Raw genomic sequence first — 9,119 nt, forward strand, 5'->3', positions numbered from 1 at the left:
ATGTGTGAAAAAAACGCAAAAAAACGAGAAAAACAAACAAACAAACAAAAACAGGATATTACGAGGGCACTGTCCTGCCCACCATCGTCTCCAAAACCTCACAGCCGGCCCTCCGAGATTGCCAACTCTCGCAATGCATTCACAGGACGGTGATATGACGATCGGGCACTGGAGATGCACATGATCGCCGACCGCAACAATGCAAACGCCAGTCGAAACCGGACATATGTCATTGTCTCGGCATACAACTTCGTATGCCGTAACTTCTTGATCTAAACTAAAGAACTGCCCGTAATGGCGCCGGAGGTTGCACAAGACTAGCCGTGAACCCACTTGGAAGTAGCCCAAATACTTGCAAGCTCAAGACGTGGATTGTCACTGCATGGTCATACAGGATGTCACCATACCAGACCAGAGCATGCCATGGTGGGCCATATATAAAAATGGAGGCGTGAAAAGTAAGTAATTAATTTTAGTTACACATAATTATCATAAGAAAAGGGTTTGCTCCCCACACCGGAGCTCGCGCTATTCCGCCGACTTTACTTGACACTTGACTGACTCACGACTGCCATCCAGAGCACACGAGAAGTCCATCGAACCTTCGACTCGGCAAACCTGCAAGAAAGCACCACTCCCTGCTCAATACACAGTGTTTCGGGGAATTCACCCCTCCTCAGTTGAGCTTGAGTAGGCTGAGGAAGATTGTGCCTGAAGAGCACCACTTATAATTATAGTGCTCTCCAGGCACAACCATCACCAGGGATACAAACTTACAGAGACGCTCCGTTTTCAGCGCGACAAACACCTCGGGAGCACCAGATAGCAGCGTGAGTCAGTGTCGCTCCTGGACGGTGAGACAGACGTCGAGGACCCTCGGTCATTCGCAACGCTGTCACCTCCAAACCAACTAGTCGCAAGCCCGCGCTGGGCACAACAGTACGAAGTAGTGGTTGCGACCTCGGCGATGATTTGTAAGAAAAGGGTTTGCTCCCCACACCGGAGCTCGCGCTATTCCGCCGACTTTACTTGACACTTGACTGACTCACGACTGCCATCCAGAGCACACGAGAAGTCCATCGAACCTTCGACTCGGCAAACCTGCAAGAAAGCACCACTCCCTGCTCAATACACAGTGTTTCGGGGAATTCACCCCTCCTCAGTTGAGCTTGAGTAGGCTGAGGAAGATTGTGCCTGAAGAGCACCACTTATATAGTGCTCTCCAGGCACAACCATCACCAGGGATACAAACTTACAGAGACGCTCCGTTTTCAGCGCGACAAACACCTCGGGAGCACCAGATAGCAGCGTGAGTCAGTGTCGCTCCTGGACGGTGAGACAGACGTCGAGGACCCTCGGTCATTCGCAACGCTGTCACCTCCAAACCAACTAGTCGCAAGCCCGCGCTGGGCACAACAGTACGAAGTAGTGGTTGCGACCTCGGCGATGATTTGTAAGAAAAGGGTTTGCTCCCCACACCGGAGCTCGCGCTATTCCGCCGACTTTACTTGACACTTGACTGACTCACGACTGCCATCCAGAGCACACGAGAAGTCCATCGAACCTTCGACTCGGCAAACCTGCAAGAAAGCACCACTCCCTGCTCAATACACAGTGTTTCGGGGAATTCACCCCTCCTCAGTTGAGCTTGAGTAGGCTGAGGAAGATTGTGCCTGAAGAGCACCACTTATATAGTGCTCTCCAGGCACAACCATCACCAGGGATACAAACTTACAGAGACGCTCCGTTTTCAGCGCGACAAACACCTCGGGAGCACCAGATAGCAGCGTGAGTCAGTGTCGCTCCTGGACGGTGAGACAGACGTCGAGGACCCTCGGTCATTCGCAACGCTGTCACCTCCAAACCAACTAGTCGCAAGCCCGCGCTGGGCACAACAGTACGAAGTAGTGGTTGCGACCTCGGCGATGATTTGTAAGAAAAGGGTTTGCTCCCCACACCGGAGCTCGCGCTATTCCGCCGACTTTACTTGACACTTGACTGACTCACGACTGCCATCCAGAGCACACGAGAAGTCCATGTCTCACCGTCCAGGAGCGACACTGACTCACGCTGCTATCTGGTGCTCCCGAGGTGTTTGTCGCGCTGAAAACGGAGCGTCTCTGTAAGTTTGTATCCCTGGTGATGGTTGTGCCTGGAGAGCACTATAATTATAAGTGGTGCTCTTCAGGCACAATCTTCCTCAGCCTACTCAAGCTCAACTGAGGAGGGGTGAATTCCCCGAAACACTGTGTATTGAGCAGGGAGTGGTGCTTTCTTGCAGGTTTGCCGAGTCGAAGGTTCGATGGACTTCTCGTGTGCTCTGGATGGCAGTCGTGAGTCAGTCAAGTGTCAAGTAAAGTCGGCGGAATAGCGCGAGCTCCGGTGTGGGGAGCAAACCCTTTTCTTACAAATCATCGCCGAGGTCGCAACCACTACTTCATAATTATCATGTCATAATAATTATTATGTCATGTGCACCATGCATGGGCGGCATGCTGCACATGACATGACTGTGTGAAATCTGTAGCTTCACCCAGTGTTCACGACTCTCTGACCACTGAGAACTGCACGACTAAATAATTCAGAAGTAGCGACAAGCTGGGCCATTTGAAAATAATCTTAACCCGTCCACCTCCCCACACTGCGCTCTTGACCCACATTCACAACACCACTCCAAAGCGAGGAAGTTCCACATTCACAACACCACTCCATAGCGAGGAAGTTCCACATTCACAACACCACTCCATAGCGAGGAAGTTCCACATTCACAACACCACTTCATAGCGAGGAAGTTCCACATTCACAACACCACTCCATAGCGAGGAAGTTCCACATTCACAACACCACTTCATAGCGAGGAAGTTCCACATTCACAACACCACTCCATAGCGAGGAAGTTCCACATTCACAACACCACTCCATAGCGAGGAAGTTTGGTCTTGAATAGATGTTCCATATCCTCCAGACAGGTGTTTCGCTAATTAGAGCTCCTAAGCGGAGGCAGATAACGATTGAATAGTTGATATGAGTATTATTTACAAGGTAAAGTGGCGCACTTTCAACATAGAAAAGACAGTGGCATACCCAAAGAAATTTGAAGGTGACAAAAGTTCTAAAGGTGATACAACTATTACTTTACTCATAATAGTGCTCTCCGGGCACAAACATCACCAGGAATACAAACTTACAATTGCAGAGGCGCTCCGTTTCCAGTGCGACAAACACTTCGTGAACACCAGATAGCAGCGTGAGTCAGGGCGCGTTCGAATTGTCACTCTTTGAGTTTGACTTTTCGAGGAGTTTCGTTTTTCTGAAGAAGTGGCCTTAAGGCTCATTGGCCTCTTCAGAAAAACGGAGCTCCTCGAAACTCCTCGAAATTCCACAACCTCATTCGATGGAAGAGGTTGATTAGTTTCGAACAGTTTGGAATACATGTAGCTACGTCATGTAGTACGTGGAGATGGTCGATCTGATCGGACGTCATCATCGCCCTGACAATTCCACTGAAAAACCCTAAAATGATAGAAACCGTTCTAATGGGACACTTCAACTAATCTCTTTAGACTATATATACGGTGCTGAATGTATTTTTTGTATATGTACTGTACACATGTATGTACATGTACATCATAATAATATTCCCGTAGCTATGCAGAAGACGTTACTTCAGTAACGTCTGGCGCTAGCCAGGGTCCACACAGCTTTAATTTGGTGTTTGTTTGTTTGTTTGTTTGTGTCACGCCTGGCGCTATCCCGTATCTGTCCCGTACTTTACCGTACCAGCAAAGACAGCTGGCCACAATTTTTTGTTTGTTTGGCGCTATCCCGTACCTGTCCCGTACCATCAAGACTACCGTACTCTTGATTCAAGAGTACGGTACCATCAAGAGAATGAGTATAATTATAATGCATATGTGCGAAGTGTATCGGGGGAATGCATTCAGTGCAGTAACATTTTGTGTGAATTTGTGTGCGAGGCCGAGATCCCACTAGCAGGCTAGCTGGGCCGCCTGTCGACCAGCCCGGGAATCGCATGTAGGCCAATAGCATGATAATTATAACGTATAATTATACAGTCATGTAGATGTATAGCAGGGAGTCATAATATGTAAACGACTCCCTGCTGTATGGGGAGATTTTCTGGAAAGAAATACGAAGTAGGGAGACGAGTAAATGCAATCAGAATGGATGTTAGTAGCCGTCAGTATAATAATAATAAGAAGAAGAAGAAGAAGAAGAAGAAGAAGAAGAAGAAGAAGAAGAAGAAGAACGCCCATGATCGGCAGAGTCAGCGCCGGTCCCAGGAAACGTCAGGACAGACATCCCGTCGACTCCAGAACGCCCGTGATCGGCAAAGTCAGCGCCGGTCACATAGCTATGCAGAAGACGTTACTTCAGTATCTCATTGAAACGTTTTTGCAATACAATGATGTAGCTGATCAAAGGAAAAAGCATTTCCATCAGTTCTAACAACATGCACGATGAGCTAGGCAACAAAGCATAGCGCAGGGCCCTGCGCTTCCAAGCTCTCTCGTTAAAATGTGATCTTCACGTACACGTACACGTACATGTACATGTAGGCACCGTACTGGCGCGATTAAAACCCTCTCTGGAATCGTGCCCAATCTCGCCCCAGTAATCATGGTACAGTAATGGCAGTATTACTATTACAGTTTCTGACATGTCACATGACAATCGACATGGCAACAGCGAATCCTAGCGCGACTTGCCGTGCTTTGAATCAGCCACTGAAGACCTGTGAGCGCTTGCAGGTCTCCGATTTTCCAATCGGAGCACGCCCAGGCGTGCTCCGATTGAATCGGAGCACGCCTAGGCGTGCTCCGATTCAGCCATCAGAGGCCGCTTTTTTTTTTTAGCAGCAGACTGAGTTCCACGATCCCGACATTGATGAGTACATCGCAACTAATACTTGTGACCCAACAGTGCAATCCCCAACTCACCAACGGTCTCTGATGCAGAAAGCTACGAAGACCATCAACTTTTCCGGAGCTCAGTTTGGTGCAAACTGCAATGTTCACCTGCACCTGTAGGCTGTAGGCTGTAGTCACTGCGAAGAAGAGAAGCTGAACTGACCTGGTTTTTAGCTGACTAGACCGCCCTTGTTTTATCTCTGTGTTGTGACTGTGTACATTAGTCATTATTACGAAGTAGTTCGTGCAATGCATGTCAGAAATGGTATCAAAGCATTCGTACTCGGACTCAAGTGCTAGAATCGGAGCCCTCCGCGCTAGCGCGCGTCGGGCTCCGATTCCGCACTTTCGTCCTCGTACTCATGCTCGATTCCATACATTAGAGCCAGTGGAAAAATAGAGCTCTCTGATCTGAGTCTCTTCTGCCCCCCCCCCCCCCCCTCCCCGCTTGTAATCGAGTGCATGGCTAGTATAGCCTATACTGTAGGGTCTAGAGACTGTGTACGTGTGCACGGTGTAGCTCATTTCGACGTTTGACTGCAGAGTCACTAGTCAGTGCAGTTGACCAAGGTTGACATGGTGGAAACGAGAAGCCAATCCACATTGCCATTGCGGCATTGCCATGGCATTGGTGCACTTTGTGTTCGCCAAAACGCTGCAGCTCACCTGACCATTTCCTTGTACTTGTAGTAACGGCCAAAGCAAAGGCGCTTGCCACTTTTTTTTGTGAAAGAAATGCCAGCGTTTCGGTTTGCAGAAACCTACAGCACGAGCAGTTTGGTGGTCGGAATGCAGGTTCTCTTCGTTGCATGCTTTTGTAGGACTGTTGTTCAAGGCCGTGTGTTCACCGGACGCTTCAAGTCCTGGAGTGCTCCTTGTCGAATAGTCACAGCGGCCCTGAGGAGACAGTCACTTGGCTCGTTTCGTCGAAGACGCTCTGTTTCGGTCTTGACCCAGCGTGTGGTGGTGGTGCAACGAGCGACGGTAAAATATTCACAGTGTTGGCGGAATGGGAGACAAACATGGCCAAGTCTTGCTACCCGCCATAGCGGAAGGGCCCAGCACTTGTTCGCCTTGTCGTTTCTAGTTTGGTGACGCAGGGAAACGAAATGAACGGACAATAGCAGCGCAACAGCATTTCCGAAAAATGCGCACGAGGCCAAACGTGAGTGACCATAGGCATTGGTGGTGCACCGGTGACGGAACGCCTCGGAATATTTTGATTATGCCGGCGCGCTCGAGTCGCTTGTCACGGTTCGGCAGTCGACATGTGCTTCTGACACAGTGAGAATCGGTTACCAGTTAGTGCAGCCTCCAGAGTTCCGATGTCTGTACAGAGTACCGGTAGCTGGTAGCAGAACCAGGCGACCCCTACACCAGTGACAACAACAGTAAGTGACGCTTTGAGTATGATCTCCTGCAGTACTGGGTGTTCATGTCTTCATCCACACACCACTTTACCAAGGAAGCAAGAAATGTGCATACCGTATTATCTCTAATATAAGCACGGTCCTTTATTTTTTCAATGTACCTCCGCCCCGTGCTATTATTGGAGACGTTCCTTTATTGGAGACTGTTCCATTATTATTTCAACCTCATTTCAGAGGCATGTTGCCATGCCAAATTTATATGTCAGACACACACATTTCAGGGTTTTTTCGCCGGTACAGATAATGAATTTACACAGTGTGCTTATAATGGAGACTGAGCACTTTATTTTTTGAATGCCGCCCCAAGGTGTTCTATTATTGGAGACGTGCTATTATTGGAGACTGTGCTTATATTAGAGATAATACGGTAAACCAAAATTATTGGGCGCTTTCGATTACGCATCTCAGACCCGGGCCCAGGGTTTTATAATTCTCGAATGAACAGAATGACCGGATTTGGAGCCATGTAAACGAACAGCTACACGTAAAAATGGTAATGCCACACCAAGTTATTTCTATGTCTCGAGTCCCCGCTCGCATACCTTTTCGAATTGTCTACAAGAAAAAAACACCCAGAAGAGTAAACCGATGGCTATTCTGGCGAACATTCTCTAGCCAGTATGGCAGATCATAGGTTATCAACTTCTCGATAATCTTGCATTCTAGGCGATGGTACGTACATGTAGAAAGCGAGCGATGAAAAAATCTATTTTCCAAGCCGTGAAGTAGGGCCTGCTCACCAAGCGAGCGGAGATTCCAGGTGTCAAGAACTCCGAGATTTTCCAGGATCGTGATGGAGCGGAATTCCACTCGACTTGTCAAAGTGCAGAAGGAGCCGTCCGTGAAATCTGTTACTGTATTGCTCCAGCCCAGTCTGCCAGCTGCCCTGTGGCGACTTGTTGCCGTTTTGGATAATACGTGACAGTTTAAGAGTGCTATTTTGCGGCAACATGGCTCAGTACACATAGAATGGAATTTCGTTTTTTCCTCTGTTTTCGTTTTTTCCGCCCGCCCGCGTGCTTTTTCCAGAAAGTGTCCGACGCGAAATAGAATTAACTTGGTGTGGCCTAAGGCCGCGGTCACACATGAAACCTCTGCACCGCTTTTGCGGAGGCGAAAAGCGTAGCTACCACAGTCGCTTTCACGGAACACACGATGCAGCGGTCACACATACATGTTGACTACTGTGCTCCTCAACGCTCCGCTTTGGCGGAGGGAATGCAAATGCAGCACGTCCTATGAAATTTTAGATGTTATTGTCCGAGTTGAAGCGACCTTCGCTTGTACAAGTAGAGCTATCGTGGATCGCTGACAGGCTGCTGAATGTCTCCTGTCAAGGACACTCGTGGATTTGGGGCACATTCACTGGCGGCCCAGAACGGGTGTATTTGAATATTAGTTTAGTTTACATCTAGTGCTGAAACGATCTCACCGGGTACTCGTTAGCTCGCTCGCCAGAAACTCGGCTCGTTTGTGCGGCCAGCGCGTTTGGACTAACGAACACCGTACCCCGTACTCCCTACACATGGCAGTACATGTCGACCAGGGCCTCGTAAACTATTTTACGACTCCCTGGTCGATCGAGAGTCCAGTCCCGCGCAAAGTGAAAATCACTCGCAGTTACAGTGGCTGTATGCCTGCACGACACTTGAGTTGTTTCAGTTGTCGTTGCGGCTTTCGTGGACTCTACTGATGTCTTGTTCCGCATCTGCTGACCTGTCGCAGGCTATGCTTCGGTCACCTCTCCATTCGAGTCAAAGTTACGCTCAGTCGTTTGGAAGTTTTCTCCTGCGATGCAGCGAAGACCAGGGCTACTTGCAATCTTTGCAAAACGGTCTATTCTTACAAAGGCTGCTCAACGACGGCCCTGAAAAGACATCTTGACACCAAACAGCATCCGAGGTGAAGCAGCAGCAACCCCAAATGCCAACGATGATAATTTGAACCAGCTGAAAAAACCGAACTTGGAAAAAATATGTTCAAAAAATCATATTTGCCACATCAATGAAGCTCGTTAGCTTGCTCGATAGCTTGCTCGTTAGTGGAACTGATCGCTCGTTTGTTATAGATACGCTCGTTTCAACACTATTTACATCAATATCAAATTCAAATAGTTGTATAGCATGGGTGTCGTTGCCTCCTCCATGATCCATCATCGACCACAGCGACTGCGTGGATGCCTGCAGTTGCAGTTGCAGTGAGGGTGTGGATGCCTGCAGTTGCAGTTGCAGTGAGGGTGTGGCAGAGTACTCTACTAGCACCGGTACTACTCCCTTGTTGCAGTCCTAGTGTTGCATACTCGTGGAGAGAGAAGGAGAGAGTTGGAGATCGTCCGCGATCGGGGCCAATGAGTTGGGAGAGGGATTCCCTCACCAACTATCCACTCATAACGATGCAGTATCGTTTGCGAGATCTCCAGAACGTACAGTTCATTGGCAAAGAAGAACAATAATGAAAACTGAATACCAAACGGCAACCAAACAACACCAGAACTCAGTGCAGAAGTAGCACACCAAACTCCAAAGCCATCACCATGCAGGTTCCGCCAAAGCGGAGGCTCCGCTCGCATTTTTTTTGGCGTAGCGAAATCCAAACTTTCCGCCAAAGCGTGACTTACGCCTCTGCCGTTGCCGAGGTAACGGCGGAAGCGTAAGTCACGCTTTGGCGGAACCGCCAAAAAAAGTGCATGTGTGACCGTGGCCTAAAGGGGATCACATGGGATCCCGTACACCTTCTCGCGTGCGCACTTGGACTAAGC

This window comes from Sycon ciliatum, chromosome 7, assembly GCF_964019385.1.
Source record: "Sycon ciliatum chromosome 7, ocSycCili1.1, whole genome shotgun sequence".
NCBI lineage: Eukaryota > Metazoa > Porifera > Calcarea > Leucosolenida > Sycettidae > Sycon > Sycon ciliatum.